The sequence below is a fragment of the Pinus tabuliformis genome, chromosome 7 (genome assembly GCF_031772625.1).
Source record: "Pinus tabuliformis cultivar Carrire ecotype Pingquan chromosome 7, CPIR1, whole genome shotgun sequence".
Classification (NCBI taxonomy): Eukaryota; Viridiplantae; Streptophyta; class Pinopsida; order Pinales; family Pinaceae; genus Pinus; species Pinus tabuliformis.
In genome coordinates, this window is record NC_142293.1 from 1,522,693,449 (window position 1) to 1,522,720,269 (window position 26,821).

The 26,821-nt window shown below is 38.1% G+C and overlaps 1 pseudogene; it reads right to left on the minus strand.

Annotated features, from left to right (window-relative positions):
* Nucleotides 1-448: 448 nt before the first annotated feature.
* LOC149253632 (sufE-like protein 1, chloroplastic/mitochondrial pseudogene) overlaps nt 449-26,821 on the minus strand; it is a 168,985-nt pseudogene continuing 142,612 nt past the window's right edge.

The window sequence follows — 26,821 nt, forward strand, 5'->3', positions numbered from 1 at the left end:
CAATTGCCCTTTTGATTCAGGTGATATGTTAAAATTAAAATTAAGATGTATTTTAATCTGATGGTGATTTGTAGACGATGGGTTGATTTGTAGATAGTGATCAGTTGATTTGTAGATAGTGATGGGTTGATTTGTTAAGACGCTCTTTGATTGATATAAAATCACTGATTCAATTCCCAATTCCAAAAAGAATAATATATTAGACATGATGATAAAGATATAATCTCACCAAACTTTAAAAAAATATATTTAAAACCTATTTAAAAAAATACACCATATATATCCTATATCAACTAGCTTGTCAATTAATGAACCATGAGAACATAGAAGCACTAGTGTAAAATACCTACTCTGACACGCTATATCTCCCATCATTGAACAACAAATCTCAATACTACGACCATAACGGAGACATTGTTCTCTGCCATCAATATCAACATTCTTCCTTTTATCGGATCTGCTCTGCATACTGGACTTGACTTGAATCCGCTGCACTCTCAGCCTCCATGTAAAGTTGAAGTGCCTTCCTCTGCATCAGTTTAAGCGTGTTGACAAACCCATTATTCCTCGAAGGTGTTGACCTCTGCGTACATCCCAACATCTGAATAAAATCCGGTGTGACACCCATTATTTGAGCAGGTGAGCACCCTGAGAGCCCTTCAACCAAAAGAGCAGCCACGCCTCTGGCCAGACCAGAATCAGAATCTGCTTCATAATACACCTTCTTGTCATCCATGAATGCCCTTACCCACACCCGGGACGCACATCCTTCAACTTTGTTCTCCTTGATTTTAAATTCATTAACCAGGGCCTTCATATTTTTCCCATACTGCAAGACTTGCCTAAACTTTGAACGAGTTTCGGGTTCTTCCTGGAACAGTTTTACAATATTCTGGAGCTTCGGTGGAAGCTCTTCGACAGTCTGTACGCACACGATTCTGTGGCCAGGAGATACTGCTGGTATTGATTGTTTTCTGAACATGGGTTTTCTCAGGGCCACAGAAAAAGAATTTTGTCGTTCACAGCTTAAGAGGCCAACTGACATTGGGACTGTGGAAAACACAGCAACAAAATGAGAAACCGCCATTGATTTCAAATCCTTCTACAAACAAACTGATTTAAATATGCAACACTTCAGAAATTATGTACAGGTGAAGGCCCCTTCTTCAATCACAGAAATCTCTCGTTGTTATACATTCTATTTATAAAATCATAAAGTCGGTATACTCTGATATTAAATCTTACATGTTAATTTATAATTATCTTCTTCCCTTCTCTTGACTTTCGTATAATCTTCGGACCTTGAAAGAGACCCTGGCAGAGATATAATATTATTTTCATTTCTAACCACTTTGGTGTAGATTGATAGATCGAAAAATTATACTTTCGTTTTCATTTTGACCGGCTTAGTGCACATTTATAATTAGAAAATTATAATTTATATTTGATTTAAAATCATTTAAATTTTGATGTTTGGTTGGTTATATGATTGTTACGATAATCTGTAGGCTTAATAGTTTAAATTCAGGGTTATTTAAGCCGTCAAAATTATCTGGTAAATATTACTTAATATCGTTGTAATTATAATATTGCCAAAAAAAATACTTCAACAAAACCCTCTCACTATCTAACTATAAACACTATCTAACTGTAAACCTAAAACAACTTATTACGTTGTTTCCAATTTTAAAAAATAATAATTTGATAACCAACGAACGAAGAATATTTTACCATCTACTAAAAATATGGAACTTGAGGATAAGCGCTGGACGTAAAGTGCATGCGATATCATATACGTAATGCAAATAGAAAGTTAAAAGATTAAAATAAAAAATTCGAGGAAAACATTATAATAAGAAATTTGAGGATCATGCAATATTTGATAAAGGCATTAAAATAGAGAAATTGAGGATCACACCATATTTGACAAAGGCAATAAAATAGTGAATTTGAGGAACATACCCAAAATATAAGACTGTTTAAGAAATAAGCGCCATAAATCTCAGACAATTTGAGGATCATGCAATTTTTGACATAGTGATTAAAATAGAGAATCTGAGAATCATATCCAAAATATTCGTTGTAATAATCTGAACATGTCTTTAATGTAAGACTGTTTGACAACAAATAAACGTCATACATTTTAAAATATTTGACTAGTAACAAGCACCGATTATATATATTCCAATGGTTAGACTGTTTCTGAGCTCGCGGAGAGTATATGCTAGTATAGATCTGAATGATGCTTTCATTTTATCTTTATAAATTTTGATAAAAAAAGTTTATTTATTTTTTATAATTTCATTAATTTAAAATATTCATATCAAAAATATGAATTTTAATTAGTGACATTCATATCGTACATGCAGATGATCCTTGCATAATCTTATATGAGAACGATTCCACATAACACATGTTTGCACGACAAACAAATTCAAATGATTTAAGGAAAATGTACCAAATAATTTAATAAATGAAAATCTAATTTTATATGCTAATATATTTTAGTATAAATTAATAAAAATAATAGATATTAATATTAATAAAAATTCAAAAGGATATTTTCGCATAATATGGATTTATATTTAATTTTAATTTTAATAAGTGTCCACAGGGCTTTGGATTGAGGGTGAATGGGTGCATTGTTAAGGCACTCCTTACTATAGGTTACTCTTCAAATCCCGAGTGGGTGCTTACCTACCAAAAAAAAATTAATAAGTAAACCAATTAGGGGAAGGCCAACACCACTGCTCCATTTGGCATGTCTCATTTGGAAAATATGTTGCAGGACATGGCACGATATCAATGGCAAGAAGGATAAGGAGAAGACCTTCGGTGCACTTGTGCAATGGCAAGAGGGGAAATAATGGTTGTCGGTATGATAAATTTCTAGCAAGGGAATGTGGCAATGTTCTTGGTAAGGTTGCACGAAGTAGGAAAGTTATGGTGAAACCTACCTCCCCCTACTAGTGGTCAGAGTGAGCATACAGAAGCTTGGAGGAGGCCTACAAGGCAATGCCACTTCTCACCCCATCACTTTGGCCTCTGCATGATTCTAGTACTTTGGTTCCATTATCATGGTCGTTCGAGTCAATTCCCTATCAGGTTTCATGGGTAAGGGGACAGTCATTTCTTCCAATTGCGAAGAAAAGCAATAATTGGAGGGTAAATTCCCTTTGTTTCTAGTTCTTGGTTTTAGCATTTTTCTTTTTTCTCTATAGTTTGTTAGTGGCCATAGAGTGCAAGGAAGGTGATGGGCTTCCGAATTAGGTAAAACATAACGCCAATATAACCTTTTTTGGGCACATAAAAGTTGTATTAGACTTTCTCTTCCTCACTTTATAACGTTTTCTTAGCTTAAATACGTTTTTAAGGAAGTTTAAAGAGATTTGTCATGCTTTCTGTACCCAATTTCTTTATGATGCAAGATATTGAGAGGATCTGGCATACATCAAGAGGATATCTAATAATAAAAAAATATGGGACCTATCCATTGCTACAAGAAGATCAAACTTGGCTTGCTTGGAATAATAAATACTCCCCCTTGTAGCTGCGAGGCCACTGAGTGAAGATGATCTTGTTTTTTAGGAGTTTTGGAGGGAAAGAAGTCTTCCTTTCAAGAAGGATGTGGATGTCCCTCACTAATATTGTATAAATAGAGGGCTCGAGTAGCCCATTAGGCAACTAGAAAATAATTGAAGTTAATGGAAGCATTAACACTAGAAATCTTTAGGAGTTTCATTTTTGCAATTTTTTATATATGAGCAATTTTTAAGTTAATGAAAGACATCTTTAGTTCTTAGAATGTTTTCCTTCAGGGATCTAAGCTTCCTTGGGTTAGGGCCCATCTTAGGTGCCCAATACCCCTTCTATATTATTATGTTTTATGCACTTGTCCATTTCTACAAATTAGTTCTGAAGTATTGTTTTTAAGTAAGGTTAGTTAGCTTCCTTACAATTTCTTCTTGCATATCACTTTGAGCACTATATGGTAGCTTTATTAGTGATTATCTTGTTTAGTTAACATCTCCTTTCATGCATTTTAAGTCACTTTAGTTGTTGATATGTATTTTTTGTCTATCATTATTGCTTGATGCGACTATACAATCCCTTGTTTTTGAGGAGCTAGAGGAGGCTCTACAGCCATCCATTTTCTGAATAAATCCTTCTACCATTAAGATGATGACACGAATATGAATAATTTATAATTCTGTAGCCTTCATCATCAACATTTTTCTTTCAAACCACTACCTTAGCACATTTCACTACTCACTAAACTCTCTCGTGTAGCAAAATAAGGATTGTTGTAGCAGTTTGCATTTTTCTTGTGAAACTCATCCCAAATTGCATCCAACTCTTGTTTCACCTTACTTAATATGTTAAAAAGTCCCTAAGAACCTTGGAGATGGAATTTAAAGGCAAAGATACCAAGTAGATTTCCTTGACCTAGTTTTCTAAAGAAATTTTTTTCCTGTAGAATTAGGGTTTGTTGTTTACGTGCTTTATTTCAATTGTGAGTTCACTTTCATTGCAAAGTAGAATATGCATGATTTTATTATCATAGTTAATATGGTTTTCCTCCTTTTCTTTCAATTAGCATAACTTTGATTATTGCCTTCCATTTCATACAATTCTCATCTTTTTATGTAGCATAAAGTAGTTTAGTATGGTCTCTAAGTAATGAGTTATCGTCTCATTGTTTTCACCCATACCAAAGTCAAAAAAATAAAAGGGTTAGTACATATGAACACATAGTGGTGGCCCCTCTTAAGTTTGTATGAACCTCGAGTTGACAATTAAAGTTAAGACCCTTGGGGGTTGTAGCCTTATCACTGTAATATTAGGGGTCGTCACCTTTTGGCATTGTTATCGTGGAGGTGTCAAATTAGGTATTATCTTATTCTCTAGTTGATGTACTCTTTCTTTCATTTCACTTGATGCAAAAACAACACAATTTTCATTAGGAATTCTTAATTTTCATACATAGAAAAATTGCATTGCATTTTCACTGAAAAAAAAAATCTTAAAGACATTTTTTTTTTAATGCCTCAAAGAGTTAGGAATAAATCAAGAGATTTATTATCAAAAACCCCCACTTCCATAAGCAGTCAATCTCTTTTTTTTACTGAGGGCCTCCTACCCTATCCACAAGGGATATTAAGGCTTTTTTAAGTGAGAATGTGAGGGTCTTTGAGGAGCTCGACGAAGGAGAAAAACCTTCACAACCCACTAACATCATGGATGAAAATAAGCAACCTGAAGCATTCATATTTCCTATTAGAGAAATGGTTGGAGAAGCCAAGATGAAAACCATCAACCCATCTAACCTTACACACTTCCATGGGTTGACTACTAAATATCCTAACACTTTATGCTTGATTTTGTTATAGTTTGAAGAACTTATGACTACATAATTGATGAGAAGAAGCTCAAATTGTTCCTTTCCACTATTAAGAATGCGTCCATTTATTTTTTAATGAGCATAGAATGGGATTACATCAGTTCATGAGAGCAGATGTAATAAGATTTCAACACTAAGTACTGAGATTATTGCAGAGGAGGAGACAATAGAGACGAGATATTCGAAATGACTGAAGGAGTAGATGAGTCTCTTGATGATGTCGAGGAAAGGTTTCAGTTGAGTTACAAAAGAGCACACAATTTCAATCTAGATCCATATTTCTTGAATTTAGTTCTACTATGAGGAGTCGGAGAAGAAATTATGGAAACACTGAACCTTCTATCCAATGGAGACATATATCAACTCCGTTATGATGATATCAAAGCGGTAATAAAAAGTCATTCTAGAACTGATAGAAAAAGAGGTTGAGCAAAGAAAGGCTTTGTAAGTCCCTCTTCCTCCTCCACAATTACCAAGAATGAGATAAGATGTATGTTATAGGACCTAAACACCAAGATCTTACGTACCTTTTCTATGTAGATGGATATACTACAGATCGAGAGGAAATAAGAAGAAGCAAGAAGGGCATTAGCTATAGATTTCCCTAAATGCACTAAAAGACATCCTAGGAATGAGTGTCCTTTAGATGTCATAGAAATATGTTTAGTGTGTGAAAAAAGTCACTCTACTGACAGATGTCCATCTTTTTCAGGATTGTAAATTGTATACCAAGGAGCAGAAGGGAGTATGGAGTAGCTTTGATTTTTTAATCAAAAGAGTCCATAAGCCCCCAAGAAATTTCAACAAGCTATGAACTATCCCTATCCATTCAATACAAATTAAAATGCACATTTTCAATTTGGTGTCCTAACATTTCACCCTAGTCTATGCCTAATCCATGGCCTTATCCTCCCCAAAAGGTTATTCCTCCTTTTCATCCATATCCACACCAACCTCCTCAATGGGTTAATTCATATTTGGTATGAAGACCTCATGTAGCCCAACCACCTACCTAGACATATCCTCCTCAACCACGAGAACTCTAAAATAATCCTCTAGAAAAACATCAAATTCCTACCCAACTAAACTCAAAGCCCAATAATAATCAATCTCAGCTAGCCTACAGTGGAAAAACAACCTATCCAGCTTATGTTTTAGAGATTCAAGAGATCAATCTTAGGTTTAGGAAGGTCCTTATATATGGTCACTCACATTCTCCAATAGAATCTAGAAGAAGAGAAGGATGATCCCACACCTCAAGTCACCCAAACTAAGCCTCCATATCTTGAAACCTTGACCCCTCAAAAAGAACACACCTCAAAAGAAGTTGAACTTCTAGGAGAATTGAAATTTCAATGTGTCAAGGTCTCTCTCTTTCAAGACATCAAGGATGTTACTATCTATAATAATTTCATCAAAGAGGAATGTCTTAGAAGGTCAGGAATGAGAAAAGAGATGTCCCTACTATTAATTTCAATCTTATGCCTCAGAGATTCATCATCCCAAAGTACTTAGATCCTGGAAGTGCAATAGTAGATGTTCGCATCAATGATATTCTAGTTCCCAACATAGTCATTAACTTGGGAGCTGCAATAAATGTCATGATTAAGGATGCTATGCTCAAACTTAACCTCTAGGGATCCCTAGGGAATAACATCACAGTGCTAGAACTTGTTGATAGATCTATAGTAGCACCTGAAGGCATCCTTGAAGATGATATCATCTTCATTCATTCTTAGGAGTATCCCATAGATACGTTTTTCCTTCAGCCCAAGACCAAGTTTAAGGGATGCCCTCTTATCTTAGGAAGACCTTGGTTAGCCACTGTTGATGTTTAAATTAGTTGTAGGGATGGAAATATGACTATCACTAATGGGAAATCTATAAAAATGCTTCCATTATATCCACCTACTCAACCCCTCATTGAACATGATTTGTCTATTTGGGTATAAGAAGAATGTAACACCATCCTCCCACAACTACCCAAGTAATCAACCAAATAGGGTAAATATGTGACGATAATTTACTATTATCTTATTTAACTCCCTATGTGTTAGTTAAGAAAGTGGGATCAATGGAAATACACCATACAAACCTTCCACATTAGCAACAAAACTCCCTGGAGCCATCCCAACCACTTTGGTAACCAACCCTTACGTCCTGTTGATCTTTTAGACCATTAAACCCATGAATGCTCCCTGGATATGGAGAACCGTGCGTCTAGGAGGCTCCATATGCTGAGTCATGGATTTGTGCCACCTTTTCAAGCCCAGAGTCAAGGTCACTGTCCAGAACATAATGAAAGGTTCATAAATGAATTATCACAATGGAACAATGATATGTGTACAAAAACATGACAAAGAATAGACTAGACCCCTACTAGACATGACGAGCATTTTGTCAAACATGTCATAGATATGAAAGTTATAGGTCTTAATAGCAGAACTGAGCATATGGGTCTCATACTTATTTGAGAATCACTAAGAAGCATTGATGCCTCAACTATTAGTTGCAATTTCATCTATTTGGCCATAGACACATTCTTCATTGGTTTACAAGTTGAAACATGATGAGAGCCATATATCCATTGCCATAATAAATGTTCATAACCAACATCATAACCACAAAAATACCAAGGAAACAAGATCCATATAATGCACCTATAAAATAGTAAAATAATCATGAAATAACAAGGATAAATAAACTCATATTAATTATTAAAAGGACAACTAGGTTCATTACTTCCATGAACTACCCAATCGTAGACATGGTATAGCTAAATATCTCTTCATCTAGTCACCCCCATGCCATATTCCAAGCATGAATGTGGGATCTCATAAAACACATCAATCAAAACCATCCAAGGCTTCTAGATGCCAAACCACCTCAACCCATCAAACAATGATTCCACCTCATGGTTTGACATCATAAACCATCACCATATTGGTCTCTACCCAAGCCTTCCAGGGCTCTAGAGCGTTTGTTCTAATCGAGGCTCCGAGACTAGTAGCTCAACCCAAAGCTTTCTCCAGGCTTTGAGAGTGTTTTTATCCAGTGAGGGCTTTTAGGACTAGTAACTCAACCCACCAAGGGATTCCAGAGAATTTTTCCAATCAAGGCTTCCAGTACCAGTAACTCAACCCAAGTTGTTACAAGGTTTCCAGAGTGTTTGTCCAACCAGGGCTTCCAGGAACTAGTAACTCAACCCAAGCTAAATGAAACATGAGAACAACCAGAAAAAACAAATAAATGAATCTACAACACCATGGCTATCCAATAAATGCTAAGGATAGGAAAATCCACTGTCAATCTAGGAAATCATCTACGCCAATGACAACTCGTGACCAATAAACCACATGGATATGCCATGCATGCCAAAACTATTGAGGAAGACATACATGCAACTTGGTACCTACAATAAAACGTGTTGTAGTTGCTAATCCTGATGTCCTCTTGTGCTTTCTTGCTCTCCCTTTGTTTTCTTGCTCCAAAACTCCAACTATGGCACACTCTCCAAGAGTTCTCCAAGAAAACTCTAAGTGTCCAAGAGTATGATATTGACAAAATAGAGAGAGAGCTCCAAAACTGAATTGACAAAAGTATGTGAATTGATCCTCAGAAGCCTTTTTCTTAACGAGGCCTCTATTTTCTTCATTTTCCTTTATTTTCTAGGTCACTTCCATTTCTGGATCCACCTAGATCATCTATTTAATTCGACAAATCATTTTTTGTACTGAAGCCTACACACATTCAGTTCCTCCAAGTGAACCACGTTTCACAATATTTCAGACTAGGTTATCAATTCACTCAACATGAGCAACCCAACAACTCTCGCATTTTTCACATAAAATATGAATCATAAATCTGACTTAGAGGGGGGGAATTCTTCACTTATTTACACACCAAAACACTACTCCCAAACACACCTCAAGCTACCAATTTTCTGCCACAAACTACACACAAATTTTGAATCTTCTTCTCAACTCTATCTTTGATTTCTTCACCCAATTTTTTGATATATCTCTATATAAACTATGTGACCAATTGTTGCATACTCTACTCACTCATAATACTCTCACAATGGCATACTCACTCACTCTCTAAGAAACCAACAAAATAGACTTAATGGCTTCCTCTATTTTTCATTTTCCTATGTTGAGTCATTTAGTAAATGCTAGAGGTTATGGAACACTCAACAATCATTTTCACATGCTTCAAATTTGGTTGAGATAGACTTCTTGACCAAATCAACCAATAGCTCCACTATCACTTTGATAACTTCAACCTTGATCAGCTACTAGAGGGCCCACGAACATTTTCGATCATATGTAGAAATTTTTTTATCAATAGCATTTCCACAACACAAAAATTAGTTGAGCAGTGTGAGGAATGCAGAGAAAAACTCAGTTGCTCACATAACACAACCTCCATGTGACTGTCATTCACTCACATATTCTTGGCTACATGTGACTTGAGATTTTTAGTTGCTCCCATGACTTAACATGCATGTGATTGGGGCTCACAATGGTCAAAGAGAAGCCAACTATGCTCATAAACTTATCAAATTGTTCCAGAGCTTGGTAATCCTCTATAGGACCTCTCAAGGTCTCTAGGAACCTTTGTAACAATTCACCAAATCACTGCCACGTCACTGTTATCATCACAAGTCAAACTAGGTTGATTAGGATGCCAATCAATAACCATACTAAACTTCTAAGCCATAAAACATCTCTAAAAAATATCTGCAATCAACCTACATCTCCAAAACTCGTCAGATATCTTTCAACACCTACACAACCATATCAAGCATCCAGAGACACATGTAGATCCTCTCCAATCCTAAGGTATAACATCATCAACCATAGGAGACCTAATAAAAAAGGCTCCTCATTTCTAACTCTTATAGAAACCACTAATAATTATATGCAGCAATATGATCAAGGAGATTATCATCATCACCAAGTTATTCTAATTTGGTATACATGCCAAGGACCATCCATCACATCTCCAAGCTAGTCTAGGCTAGCATACATGTCAAGGATCATCTACACCTTAATTATACACAAGCCACCTGCAGCCACCTATACACATGCATATCAAACACACTTGCAACCTAAGAAACTAGGTTGACATGAATTCCAACCAATTAACACATCTGAAAAAATGTAACACACATCAATGTAAACAATCTCCCCCTTTGGATTTGATGTCAACCCCTGCTGAATCAATCATCTGATCAAACATCCTCACATTATCCCCATTTAAAAACAATGGCAAAGGGCTAAACATGTTAAGGATGAATGGTATATACTCCCGTACATGCAAGGGGCTCGATCAACAAAAACATAAACTCCATTCAAAATCATATGCAGGTGTTTAACAATGGAGAACAAGATTGAAATACAATAACACTTCCCCTCATAACTGAAAAATAGGTACAGTAAAATCCCCTAGACATAATCTATGTCAAAACAACAACACACTAGTGAAATATATACATCTCTATTAGGAGAAAAAATAAACTCTCTCAATCAACAACAACAAAAACTGAAACACATGCTTTCTCCATGAGACAACAACAACATAATCCATGACATAATAGTAGTAGTAGATCAAATCACAAACACATAGTAGCAACAAAATATAGTGACCAACTAGAAGCAACAACTCTAATCAAGTCAATAGAAACAACAACATATATCCATGTACTCTGTACCAACAATAGCAAATAAATCCTCTCCATAATGTATGCTCCAACAATAGAAACCTCACTAGAAATGTCTATCTAGAAGCAGCATCTCTCTGAAGTAGACATGGTCACAACAACTACATGAGGACAGGTCACAACAATATGACTAACCATATTCCACTAAATGCGAACATCTCCATGGTTGAACATGTTATAGTGTTTTCTTCTCAAAGGTGTATGGAAAGAAATCACTTAATACTGTGGATGAAAAACACTCAACAATATAAATGGTTGTTAAGCATTGTAGATCTATAGCAAATGATAGAAACAAAACCTGCAAAGTCTGGATCTATGCCACAATCATAGTTAGGAAGAAAAATGGAATAGTAATAAATGCGCATAACTCCAATAATCCAATGGAAACCACATATACAAAGAATAGATTTTATTAAATAACACTTGTGAAGGGAACAAATAAATGTTACCAATCCCCCTCTAAGGGGTGGGTTCTTGGTTATCCTCAACCGTATTCATCCTTTTGGTAGAGTCTCTCTCCTCTATAATGCATAAATCTAACAAATAAAATGTTTGAGCTCAATGGGAACTCAAATGGAAAAGAAAAATGGTATGCAACAGTGATAATAATCAAAGTTACAGTAGCGAGTGCGACAATGAAAATAATCGAAAGTGAATAATGAATGGAAAACCCTTCTATTTATAACAAAATATTGAGTTATACTCGAATAACGAGCAATAACAAAATATTATTAACCCCATTCTAGAAATAACCACTTGGAATATTTTATTATATTTGGCTAAGAGGGAAAAAGTATTTAAACTTTTATTTAGAAATAATAAATAAATAACTGATTTATTTATCATCTCAAAAAGTATGGTTAAGGAATAATAAACAAATAATGGTTATTTAATTATTCCTGAGGGATTTGCTCAAACTTGACAAGGAATAATAATTAATTAGTGATTAATTAATTATTCCGAGATAAAAATAAGATAATTAATAATGCATCTTTTTATTTTTCATAACTGGGTCAAATATGACAAGGAATATTAACTAGTCAATGGTTTAATTAATTATTCCTAGAAGGAAATTAAATAAATAGTGATTTATTTAATTATTCTTCATGGGTTTAATTATAAATTACCTAACAAATGTGGTTCACTAAGTAATTTCTCACAGTGAAAGTAGTTTTACTATGGTAAAATTGACCTTACATGGTGTGCTTCAACCCATCTAGTAAATTAGGCTAGATGATCAATTTTTTGGTGATAACAGATTAACCCCCAACGTACGAGTGTTAGGAGAAAAAATGTATGACAAAAGTATGTTGTAAAGACACAATCACTCGACAACAAAGTGGAGAGAGAGAGAGAGAGAGAGAGAGAGAGAGAGAGAGAGAGAGATCAATAGAGCTGAAGTGAAAGAGGATATGGACATAGGGGGTGGGACTAATGCAAGTCTCCTTCTATGTTGTGGTACCAGATCTCAGTGAGGTGGGGGAGGCATATCTATACCCCCCGAGATAAGTTAGTACAAAATAATGATGCGCCGAGAAACATAAAACTCAACAATGAAGTACATGTTGAATGGTACATGACATGCTGGCATAACTGAGCCATGAAATAATACAATGTGTCCCATATACATAATGCACCTAGAAAAACATGAGCCAACACTAAATACACTAATATCTAAGTACATGATATATAATGGCCCTTCCCTCAAAAATGGGTGGGAGGGAGGGTAGAACAACACAAGAATCCCTACTAAACAATGAAGGGCTCTACAAAACTGAATGGATCATCTGAAGGAGACATGCATTATATGAACACTGTGATTGGTAGGAACTGAACCCATCAAATATATGGAATTGCATCTCAGCCTATAGCATAATAGGAATGCATCTGGGCATGTGGGGGGCTACCTGCAGGGTCATGTTTTCATTAGGTCTGAAACATCTCACACACACCCAGGAATCAATGGTACATCCCTGGACCATCAAGTGTATGAATTAGAAGCATGAAACAACGAAGTCAAGGGGAAATAATGAGTCCCTCTGCTTGACCCAATGTACTGAGGAAGAATGGAAGATGGAACCAAGATACACTACCCTCTAGGTCATTCTTCTAGAATAAATGAGCTGATGTTGACAGAATAGGGCCTATAATAGGTGATTCAATGAGGGTCCTCAACTAAGGCACAAGAGAAAATAATAATGTGATTGATGGAATGACACCAGGGATAATGGAAAATCATGGGATTGAGGGACAAACAAATGGCTTCCCTTATTAGAGCATAAAGTGCATGGTTGACCTCGCAGCGACTGACTCAACTTCAGAGGGGATGGGGGACACTATGACTAGAGGCCAAAATGGGCAACACAGGATGAATAATATGCAAATATGGATGAAATATTGTGACATGCTATAATGGGACGTGAAACAGACTCCATGGATGCATATGTGACTCATTGCGAATGCTCTGAATAAGGGTGACTCGATGGCGCTACTGCACAAAATAGGTCTGGTGGGGACCATGAAAGCATGAGTAAATGATAGTTACTAATGAAAAAATTGACACGTGAGATGGAAAGCATCGAGGGAATGTGGTCCCCAAAATACAAGCGTCACATATGAAGAAATTCTATTTTTAGAGGTGACGAAGTGACCCTTCTTGGAAAAATTGCTTCATTGTGAAGTGTCAAATCATCCAAAACTGAGAAATACATGCTATAACACTCAATGACAGATTTCTAATGGTGCTAACGGTTCATCAAACTGAGCTATGGTTTGGTCGCAATGGGCGATAGAAAGATTGTGGGTTTTTCTATAAAAGGATGTTTTCCCTCCAATTTCCATTCATTTGCTAAGTGAGCTATGGTGAATTTGGAGAGGACGAAGAGGCCCTAAATCTTGTGGATATTGTAGTGGATAAACGGACCGTCGAATTAGGATCTGCAACTTTCAGGTAGGTGGCCTTACTCATCTCTTCAATTTTAGTGGTTTATTTCCTAATTTTTGACATCCTACAACTCTCTGGGAGACCCCTGCTCCTCTTCATGGTCGCATTACACTTTTTGGGCTCGTAAATGTGATTTGGCTCACATGAAATAGGTGAAAACCTATGAGCTCACACTTTCTGGGCAGAAAACTATGATTTGGGACTAGAAAGAGGGGTGGTCTGTTGGCTTGCTAGGGGTTATAGGTTGATCAGTGTAGGCTAGTGTTTTCTTCTCTGAACTGACAAGAAATGTTGTGTTTTGTAGGCATGGCAAAGCTGAATATCAACTGGCATGAGAAAGAATTGGATACCCTTCAATCCAAGATTCATAGAGATTGGGGGGTTCAAGGGGTGCTAGCTCGCTACAGGGTTCTCAAGCTGGTAGACAACCCATTGATGAGGGTAGGTGATCCCTTGCTATCGATAATTGTGAGCTATTGGGATCTAGACTAGGAGGTCTCTGTATTTCAAGGGCACAAGATTGAGCTCACATTACAAGATATTTATTTCTTGACCAGAATCCCTCCCCTAGGGGTGGTTGGGGATATACATCTGGTGTTGCCTCATGGGAGGAGCATTACATAGTTTATGGAGTGCCATTGTCCACAGGATATGTGTTTGAAGGGCACGACCATCCCGATTAGTGATCTAGATAGGCTAGAGACACAGGTTCTTGCCACAGTAGTGCTACGCGTCTTGGGCAGCTAGGCATTCCACGACATCACTAGTGGGTACATGATGCTGGTTGAGAGTGTTTTGGCTGAGGCCTACTATGGGTGGGCCCAGATAATGTTGTCATCTCTGAAATGATAGTTAAGTCTGTGCAGGAGGCAGGTGAACCATGATTGTGATTTTGATATAGTGCTATGTGCGTTCTTCTTTGAGAAGATACCCATCCTCCTTCCTCATGTACATATCTGAGATGGGGACCCACAAGAGCCCAGGATGCACCACAGGGGGTAGGTACCGCAGAGAGGAAGAGGAAGGGGAGTCAGATAGGTGTTCTAAATGAAGTTTTTGGCACATTGGGATTAGATTCCCCTTTACATTGATGATTATCCTTATAGCAGCATGAACTATCAGGGTGATCCTAACTTACCACTTCCACCCAGGCAAGCATGGGGACCAGACAATAAGTGTTAAGTTTCTATTTTTATGGTGGATTTCATATTTTTATCACATGTATATGGTACTTAGTGTAAAATATGTGCTACGCATACATAGCACTGTAAAATTGAAAGGATATCCAGGATGAGCTATAGCACCAGGGGCTGCAGATCAAGGAACATCGTCATCATGACAAGTTCGAGAGGATAGTGTGCTACTCATTGATCTACACCGTAAGTGTGAGGTACTCTTGACGAGAGTATTATCACCAAAAAATTGATCATCTAGCCTAACTTACTAGATGGGTCGATGTACACCATGTAAAGCCAATTTTACCATAGCAAAATTGCTTTCACTATGAGAAATTACTTAATAAACCACCATTGTTAAGTATTTTATAGTCAAACCCATGAAGAATAGTTAAATAACTCACTACTTATTTGATTTACTTCTAGGAATACTTAATTAAACCATTGTTTTATTATTATTCCTTATCAAATTTGACCCAATCATGAAAAATAAACAGATGAATAATTATTTATCTTATTTTTATCTAAGAATAATTAATTAATCACTAATTAATTATTATTCTTTGTTAAATTTGACTAAATCTCTTAGGAATAATTAAATAAATCCTTATTTGTTTATTATTCCTTAAATAATTCCTTAAGATCGTAAATAAATCATTTATCTATTTATTATTTCTAAATTAAAGTTTCAATACTTTTTCCTTCCTAAACAAATATAATAAAATATTCCAAGTGTTTACTCCAAGAATAGGATCTATAATATTTTATTATTGCTCATTATTTGAGGATAACTCAATATTTTGTTATAAATAGAAGGGTTTTCCATTCATTATTCACTTTTGATTATTTTCATTGTGCACTCATTGTTGTAACTCTCATTATTTTCATTCTCGCACATGATATTTTTGTTGGGTTTATGCATTATAGAGGAGAGAGACTCTACCTAAGCTAAAGACATTTGAGGATAGCCAAGAACCCATCCCATAGAGGGGGACAGGAAACATTTATCTGTTCTCTTCAAAGGTGTTATTATAAAATTATTATTTGCATATATGGTTTCCATTGGATGTTTGGGTTTATTACTCTTTCTTCACTGCTTAACTGTGATCGTAGCAGAGATCAGAATTTTGGCAAGTTTTGTTTCTATCAATAGCTACAGATCTACAACGTTTAGTAGTCATTTCTATTATTGATATTATTTGTCATCCACAATCTTAAGTGGGTTCTTTTCTTACATCATTAAGAAGAAAACACTACAACAAATTGGTGACTCCGTTGGGTTTGATACTTTAGATATGGAAACTTGGGTGACCTTAGGTTTGCAGCTTAGGGTTTCCTTTTTTTTTTGCAATTATAATAATGCTTCTTAGTCTTTTAACCCTAGATCTGATAAATTTCTGACTTCTGTAAGCTTTTAGGTCATTTCTACAAGTCACAAGAACCAGCTGTGGCAAAGGCGGCACTTTCTAATGAAATTTGCAGATCGGAAGTTTGAGAGAAGAAATCATAGTTTTAAGCCCAAAAGGTATGATATGGGCTCTAGAACAAAACTTCTTGCCCAAAAAGTGCGATTTCATCAAAAAATAGGTCAGAACATGTGATTTATGGGTTTTAGGGCTTTTCTCATATTTGTTTATGGGTTTTGCTGAGAGTTATCTCCTAGGTGTGTGACCTATGTCTCATCCTGCTTAGGCTTTGATCCATTATATTTTACTTGCTGAAGTCGAATTTAGCCTCCTTTAGGGGTTCTAGTACACTTCTGCCTTTCTAGGAGGAGTTTAGCTGAGTGAGAAGCTTGAGTTTTTTGCAACATTTTCAGCCACATTTTCCAGATCTGTAACCTTTCATTTCAGATCTAAAAAGATAGGTTTCTACCACCCATAGTTTCACATTCAAACTTGCTTGGTTATTCCCTTAGGGTCCCATCAGTTTTGTTGGCATTATGTTATCTGGTATGACTGTATGTTACAGATGTTGTACTTGATGGCAACTCCAGTGGTAAGGCTCTCAGTTTGTTGAAAAATTAAGAAGGACGCAGGCAATCGGTTCAGAAAGTGCGTCCCCGTAGGTATACCATGCAGAACCCGCGTCCAGGGACGCTGGCCAGCCGTTCAGGGGGTGCGTCTACCCAGTGCACACATTTCAAGGCAGAGAAAAGCACGTGGGGGTTTCTTGTGTGGTATCTAGCCGACGGTTTTATGTTTCTATGGTGTCGGCTCGTGGTATTGTTCCATGTTTTGGGGAGGAGCTTGCCTATATAAAGCAAAGGAGTTCATTTGGATTGTGCAATTGTCTTGGGTTGAATATCTTATTTGGTGAGATCTAGTCCAGATCTAAGAGGGCGAATCTTCTAATGGACTGTGATCTCTATGGCGCATGATCAGATCTGTAGATCTGACTGTTTGGGTTTGTCCTGAAGCCTTCATATCATTTATATCTAAAGAGTCGCAGGTTCAGTGAAGGGAAAGTGCGCCGGGACGCAGGTACTGTAAAGGGCAAGTGCGCCGAGACGCAGTACAGTAGAGAGAGACCTGCGTGGGGACGCAGGACGATCAAGGTTCAGGTGCGTCTCTGAAGCAGAAGGACGCGGCGCGATAGTGTTTTCAGGTGCGTCTCTGTAGCGAAAGACGCGGCGCGATAGTATCTTTGGGTGCGTCCCTGAAGCAACAGAACGCAGAGCAGTCAAAGGAACAGTGCGTGGGCACGCAGCGGAGCAGAAGGATATCTGCGTGTGGACGTAGAGTAGCAGAAGGTTAACGGCGTCTGGTCGCAGGCCTCAGAAAGAAAAACTGCGTCTCTATTTTAAGATGTTCTGTTGATTGAATTTCTCTATTTATAAGGTGTTCTGGGTTAGTTCTGTTGTTGCTGATCTGATATCTGTAGTGATCTATATCTGTTATGTACTTGTTGATCATCTGATGCTTTATGAAAAGAAGTAGGGGGTTGTAGCTCCCTTCCAGGAGTAGACTGGAAAACGAGAGAGAGAGAGAGTTGTAGCTCTCTGCAGGTTGCAGCCTGCGTACTGGTAAAGGACTGCACCAGTACAAAATCATTGTAAAAGAAGTTTCTAAATTGAAAGAAGATAGAGACATATTGCAGCAGGTGGTTTTCACCCACATTGGGTTTCCACCTTACATCTTGTGTTCTTTGGTGTGACTATCTGTTTTTCATGCTCATTATTTTATGGTACTGACATGCTAAAATAATTCAAAGATCAAATAAGGAAGATTTATTAAATTGCTAGATAATACTGATTCACCCCCCCTCTCAGTATTATTTCCAACAATTGGTATCAGAGCAGGTCCTTCAGAGAAGCTTGATCGCTTGAAGGTAGATCGTTCATCATGAGCAACTACGAGAGAGAAGCATCAATCAGGCCACCGATTTTTGATGGGACAAACTTCAATTATTGGAAGGTAAGAGTTACTGCATATCTTCAATCTCTTGGTACAGAAGTTTGGGACATTGTAGAAACAGGCTATGCTTTTCCTTCAGCTACTCCTACAGATCCAGCTGAGAAAAAGAAGTATGAAACAAATGCAAAAGCAGTCAGTACTCTATTAGGAAGTATATCCCAAACAGAATTCATGAAGGTAATGCACTTCAAATCAGCAAAAGAGATATGGGACAAAATGGTCACGAGCTATGAAGGAGATGAACAAGTAAAACAAGCTAAACTTCAAACTCTCAGGATTCAATATGAGACTCTCAAGATGTATAATGATGAAAGTGTGGCTAATTATTTTCTTCGGGTAGATGAGATTGTTAATTGTATGAAAAATTTGGGTGAAGAAATAAAAGAGGCTATAGTAGTTCAAAAGATTCTAAGATCATTATCCCCCAAGTTTGAATCTAAAGTATCTGCAATAGAAGAAAATGAAAATCTCCGTGTTCTCACTATGTCTCAGCTACATGGAATTCTAACTGCTTATGAAATGAGAAAGGGAGGTCCATCAGACAGAAGGGAAGCTGCTTTTAAGGCATCAGGCAAAGAAGATTACTATGAAGCAAGCCATGCTCCAGAAGAAGAGGAAGAAGAATCAAATTTTGTCAGAAATCTTCAAAGGGGTTCTGGAAGGTTCAGAGGTAAGCTACCTTTCAAATGCTTTGCTTGTGGAAGAGTAGGTCATTATGCTGCAAAATGTCCTTATAAGGATAAAGGAAAGGAACCTGCTAGATGGAACAAGAAACAAAGTGCAAATAAGAAAAGCTACTACACCCATGAAGATAGTGATGGTTTATCAAACAGTGATGAAGATGAACAAGGTAATAAATATAAGTTGTTAATGGCATTTGAAGATGATGATTATGAGGATGCTGTGGATGTGAATAACCTCTATGATGAAATTACTAGACTCAAGAGATGTATAGAAGAAAAGAATGTGATCATTGATACTCTTCAATTTCAAATTGATGAAAAAGAAAAACATCTTGAAAAACTAGAAGGTGAAATTGTTGGTCTCAGAAAAGAAATTGAGAAAACAAAAGCTATTAATCTTAAGTTTGTCAAAGGATCTGAAACTTTGGATGAGATTATCAATGTGCAGCGGTCTCCTCTAAACAAGACAGGTTTGGGTTACAATGGAGAGACCTCTCAAGCATCCACCTCAAAAAGTTATCTTGATGCGGCAAGAAGAAATGAGCAGAAGAATAATGAAGATAATCAGGTAAAGCAGGGACAAAATACAAACAGAAACTATCAGGGGCAATCCATCTTAAGGGTGAACAAAAGCTACAACCAGCCACAGGTAAAATCTTCTCAGTTTGGTTCAAGAATAGATGAAAATAGAAATTACAATCAGTTGGCAGGTAGATTCAATAACCGCAGAAGCTTCTTCAATGGACAATGCTTTTCTTGCCATAATTTTGGTCACAAAGCAGCTCAATGTGTTGCATATAAAACAATCATGACTAGGGAAGCTCAAAAACAAAGAAGTATGACAGGGATGACAAAAAGGACCTATAACAACTTTTCGGTTCTTGAAAATGAAGTCGAATGTTCTATTTGCAATAACTTTGGTCATGAAGAATCTGAATGCAAGAGCAGGTTTCAGCAGAAAAAGGAGCAAGCCTCAAGCACCAAAACATGGAGAATAAAGGAACCTCAAACAGAAAGATGTGGAATAGCATTTTATGCAGAGGGACAGGAAAATCTATGGTACATTGACAGTGGATGTTCGAAGCATATGACAGGTGATAAAGAAAAACTTGAATCTTATTCTGTTCTAGAAAAAGGAAAGAAAGTCTCTTTTGGAAACGATACTCCTGCAACTATAAAAGGAAAAGGCATTGCTCAGTTAAAAGGAAAGGTCAAAGCTGGAAATGTTTTGTATGTTGATGGATTGAAGCATAATCTTCTAAGTGTCAGCCAGATGTGTGATCAAAGAACCGAGGTTATTTTCAGATCGAATGGATGTCTTGTTCGTGATCTTGATACAGGTAAAACAGTACTCAAAGGCAAAAGAACTCCAAATAATCTGTACATATTTGAAGAAGGACAACAACAATGCTATCTAAGCAAGGATGAAGAGCACTGGTTATGGCATCGAAGGTTGGGACATCTAAGCTTCTCACAAATAAGGAAAGCATGCAAATATCAGGCAGTTCGCGATCTTCCAGATATCAAAATTCCTGACAACACCATATGCAGATCATGTCAGTTTGGAAAACAAACCAGGACTAACTTTCCAGAGAAAGAAGGATCAGCTAGCATGCCTCTTGAGCTAGTACATACAAATACATGTGGTCCATTCAGGAAAAGAACACCTAGAGGAGAGGAATACTTGATATTATTTATTGACGATTTCTCCAGGTTTGTCTGGTTAGGACTTATGAAGCACAAAGATGAAGCATTCGAAAAATTCAAATCCTTCAAAGCCTTGGTTGAAAATGAATCAGGTCACAAAATTAAGTGCCTCAGATCCGACAGAGGTGGGGAATTTACTTCAAATGAATTTTTCGATTTCTGTGATGAACATGGGATAAGGAGAGAATTCTCTACAGCTAGAACTCCTCAGCAAAATGGAGTTGTTGAAAGAATGAACAGAACAATCCAACAAATGGCTCGTGCTATGCTTGATGAATCAGGAACTCCCGCAACTTTCTGGGGTGAAGCTGCACATGCTGCGGTTGTTATTCTCAACAAAACAAATGTCCGGGTGAACAGCACTCAAACTCCTCATGAGCTTTGGAGTGGCAGGACTCCTTCGGTAAAGCACTTCAAAATCTTTGGGAGCAAATGCTATATCAAGAATACTGATGAGTAGCTTGGCAAACTTGAACCTAGAGCAGATGAAGGCATTCTTCTTGGCTATTCTCCACATAGCAAAGCATACAAATGCTACAATAAAAGACTTGGCAGAATTGTTGACAGCATTGATGTAGTGGTTGATGAGAAGGGATATATTCCTAGGCAAGTACATCATGAAGATATAGAAGAAGATGAAGGCTACCCTCAAAGACAGAATAATGAAGAAGAAGAACCCCAAGGAGAACCTCAAGAAGAACCAGAGGAGCAGACAAGAATAGAAGAGAAAACTCCATCCAGATATGTTCAGAAGAATCATCCAGAATCTCAGATTGTGGGGCAGAAAGAAGCAGGTGTACAAACAAGAAGAACAGTTGCAGAAGCCTCAAGCTATTTGGCATTACTCTCCTCTACTGAACCACAAAATGTGAAAGAAGCATGCAAAGATGAATGTTGGGTGAAAGCAATGGATGAAGAACTTGAGCAAATCGAAAAGAACAACACTTGGGAGCTGGTTCCTAGACCAAAGGATAAGAATGTTATCGGAACAAAATGGGTCTTCAAAAATAAATTGAATGAAAATGGAGAAGTAATTAGAAACAAAGCCAGACTTGTTTGTAAAGGGTATGCGCAGCAAGAAGGAATAGACTTTGAAGAAACTTTTGCTCCTGTTGCAAGACTTGAGGCCATCCGAATGTTCCTTGCTCTCTCAAGTTTTCAAAACTTCAAAGTATTTCAAATGGACATGAAATCAGCCTTTCTGAATGGAGACTTGGAAGAAGAAGTGTACATTGAACAGCCAGATGGGTTCATTCTTGGAAATGATCCAAATCTTGTATGCCGATTGAAAAAGGCTCTCTATGGTCTCAAACAAGCTCCAAGGGCTTGGTATTACCGGTTGGACAAATATCTTCATCAACAAGGTTTCTCAAAAGGTTCAGCAGATAGCAATCTGTATATAAAAGTTGAAAATGACAAATTGCTAATACTTGTTGTGTATGTAGATGACATTATTTTTGGCAGCAATGAAGAAGCTATGAGTCAAAGCTTTGCCTCGGTCATGCAGAAAGAATTTGAAATGTCCTTGCTAGGAGAACTGACATATTTCCTTGGTTTGCAAATCCAACAAAAGGAAGGAGGAATCTTTTTATCTCAAACCAAGTATCTCAAGCAGATTTTGAAGAAATATGGCATGGAAGATGCAAAACCAGTATGTACACCCATGGTCACAGGATGTAGTCTCAGTGCAAATGATGAATTGCAGCAGTACATCAACCAACCTACAGATCTATGATTGGAAGCCTACTATATTTGACAGGTACCCGACCGGACATCATGCATGCAGTTGGAATAGTTGGAAGATTTCAGGCAAATCCGAAGGAGACTCATCTTCAGGCAGTAAAGAGAATTTTCAAATATCTTCAAGGGACTCAAAATTATGGCTTATGGTATCCTAGAGATACAGATCTTACTCTTCATGCTTATACAGATGCAGATTGGGCCGGAAGCGTGGATGACAGGAAAAGCACAAGTGGTGGTGCGTTCTTTATGGGTTCAAGACTGGTATCTTGGTTCAGCAAGAAACAGAGTTCCATTGCCTTATCTACAGCTGAAGCAGAATATGTTGCTGCTGCATCTTGTTGCACCCAACTCCTTTGGATGATGCAGACTTTGCAGGATTTTCAAATCACTTGTACTCCACCAATCCCCATCTTATGTGATAATACAAGTGCAATCAACATCTCAAAGAACCCTGTTATGCATTCAAAAACCAAGCACATACCAATCAAGTACCATTTTCTCCGGGAACAAGTGCTTGAACAGAAAGTCAAGTTGGAGTATGTTCCTTCCAAGGAACAAGTTGCTGATATTCTCACCAAACCATTGCCCAGGGACACATTTGAATACCTCAGGCAAAAGCTGGGGGTTGTTGATGCATCATCTTATTGTTGAACATCTTCTTATTGGTGGTACAAGGCTCAGGGGGAGCACATAATGCATTGTTGGCATTATGGAGAAGGAGATCTTGGAAATAGCTGCAATATGTCTCTATCTCTTTCATGGTGGATTTCTGGTTATTTGTTGCAGATCTGGAGGAGCATGAGCTAAGGGGGAGCATACCCTTTGCCCTTGATGTCAAAGGGGGAGAATGAAGCTGAAGCTTGTAAGGTTGAGGTTGCCAGGTTGAGGTTGCCATCAAGTCCAAAGGGGGAGATTGTTGGCATTATGTTATCTGGTATGACTGTATGTTACAGATGTTGTACTTGATGGCAACTCCAGTGGTAAGGCTCTCAGTTTGTTGAAAAATTAAGAAGGACGCAAGCAATCGGTTCAGAAAGTGCGTCCCCGCAGGTATACCATGCAGAACCCGCGTCCAGGGACGCCGGCCAGCCATTCAGGGGGTGCGTCTACCCAGTGCACACATTTCAAGGCAGAGAAAAGCACGTGGGGGTTTCTTGTGTGGTATCTAGCCGACGGTTTTATGTTTCTATGGTGTCGGCTCGTGGTATTGTTCCATGTTTTGGGGAGGAGCTTGCCTATATAAAGCAAAGGAGTTCATTTGGATTGTGCAATTGTCTTGGGTTGAATATCTTATTTGGTGAGATCTAGTCTAGATCTAAGAGGGCAAATCTTCTAATGGACTGTGATCTCTATGGCGCATGATCAGATCTGTAGATCTGACTGTTTGGGTTTGTCCTGAAGCCTTCATATCATTCATATCTAAAGGGTCGCATGTTCAGTGAAGGGAAAGTGCGCCGGGACGCAGGTACTGTAAAGGGCAAGTGCGCCGAGACGCAGTACAGTAGAGAGAGACCTGCGTGGGGACGCAGGACGATCAAGGTTCAGGTGCGTCTCTGAAGCAGAAGGACGCGGCGCGATAGTGTTTTCAGGTGCGTCTCTGTAGCGAAAGACGCGGCGCGATAGTATCTTTGGGTGCGTCCCTGAAGCAACAGAACGCAGAGCAGTCAACAGAACAGTGCGTGGGCACGCAGCGGAGCAGAAGGATATCTGCGTGTGGACGCAGAGTAGCAGAAGGTTAACGGCGTCTGGTCGCAGGCCTCAGAAAGAAAAACTGCGTCTCTGTTTTAAGATGTTCTGTTGATTGAATTTCTCTATTGATAAGGTGTTCTGGGTTAGTTCTGTTGTTGCTGATCTGATATCTGTAGTGATCCATATCTGTTATGTACTTGTTGATCATTTGATGCTTTATGAAAAGAAGTAGGGGGTTGTAGCTCCCTTCCAGGAGTAGACTGGAAAACGAGAGAGAGAGAGAGTTGTAGCTCTCTGCAGGTTGCAGCCTGCGTACTGGTAAAGGACTGCACCAGTACAAAATCATTGTAAAAGAAGTTTCTAAATTGAAAGAAGATAGAGACATATTGCAGCAGGTGGTTTTCACCCACATTGGGTTTCCACCTTACATCTTGTGTTCTTTGGTGTGACTATCTGTTTTTCATGCTCATTATTTTATGGTACTGACATGCTAAAATAATTCAAAGATCAAATAAGGAAGATTTATTAAATTGCTAGATAATACTGATTCACCCCCCCTCTCAGTATTATTTCCAACAAGTTTCCCTAGGTGTTTCACCCATCTCCCTATCTTTCTGTAGTGATCTTTCCCTCTAGTTTTTTGTTGTTGCTGCACCACTTTTGAGAAACTCAGAGTCACTTGATCTCAGTCACACCGACATTCATATCTCTTGAATGTTTTAGTGTATTTTCCATCGGTTTAGCCACCTAGCAATACAGTTTTTGCAAACCCAGTTTGGGTGGGGTTTGGTTAATTGTTTTGTTGTTTATTTTGTTATTTATTTCAATTTATTTGCAACAATATTTTTTCTTTTTTACAAACACAATCTGGGGTTAATCAATTAATACACTTGCACACACAAGCACACCTTAAGTGAAGGGTGCTTGGTTTACACTGCCAAGCCAAGACTTAACATAATAAATTTATCTCACCACATCAGAGGCAAAATATATATTGTTGATCTACCTTCACCATTTTTGTGTTTCGTGTGTCCTTCTATAATTGCGCCACCAATGCATGAGTCATTCATACTACTAGACCTTCACCCCTAGTCTCCACTTGGGCATATTACTCCTCCCCGTTGGGTTTGAGTTCATAGCCCTGCAAGTACCCATCCTCACTCTTCTCCTGGTCCTTCTAATTCCTCATCTGATTCCGAACCTCCTTCACCATATATCGTCCCCATGTCTCGACACACAACTAGTGCAGGGACCGAAACTGGTGGTGGCTCTGGTAATATACAGTGGTCAAATTAGGCAGAACAGTCTCACGAACGTTTCTGGTAGCCCCCATGCTCCTCTTTATGGCTAGGTTAAGTCTACCAGATCTTAACCAGTTGATAAACGACCCCATACACCATGATGCTGGTTGGCCCTTTATGCCAACTAAGCTTCCCTCAAACATCCCAAGGTTTGAGGGTATTTCTGGAGAGGATCCTACCAACCATTTCTGATCCTTCCACATTTAATGTTCATCTAGCTCCATAAATGATGACTCCATTCATCTTTAGCTCTTCCAATGCACGCTCACTGGAGACACCACAAAATGGTATGTAGACCAGCCCTGCACCTCTCATTCTAGTTTCATGATGCTTGCTAAAGCATTCTTATCATATTTCCAGTTACCTCTCTGGTATGACATTGGTGCTTAGCTTTTGACCACATGCCATCAATCCTCTGCTACTCGCCTTTCTAACCATGTTCAAGAGTGGTGTCAAAGAGGGAGCACATGTCACACCCTGCCTTTCAAAGATCGTGTTTATCTAGATTGGTTTCTTAAGATCCTTTTATCCCCCATCAGGAAAGCTGTCACATTCCATTTTCCTCAGACAGAGAAAGAAGCTCTCTAGACTGCTTTGAGATATGATCTGATTTATGCTCAATCAGGTTATTTTTATACCATTATTTCAGACTTCCCTCGTCCTAGAAGTGATAATTCACTGGGGGCATCTCACGTTGTCGATGGTATCGTTGGATCCATTTCACACTCTTCGCCATATTCTCAGCATATTTATGGCCACCCACAGGGGGGCACCAGTTCCTCCAACATTTATTCCCCTCCTACTAGAAACATGTTTCCAAAGCCCCAACCTGTCTACCAAACTGTTGCTCCTTCTTATGCATAGTTTAGCGCTCCAACCCCTCAAGCATTAGCATCATAGCCTCCCATGCATCCTCAACCCCAACATCCACCACCCCCTCAGGGCTAGGTGTTTGCGTAGTAGAGTGATATCAATCCCCATAATCAAAGAAAAATAATAACGGGAAGGTTAACAAGGGTAACCAGGGTAACCGAGGT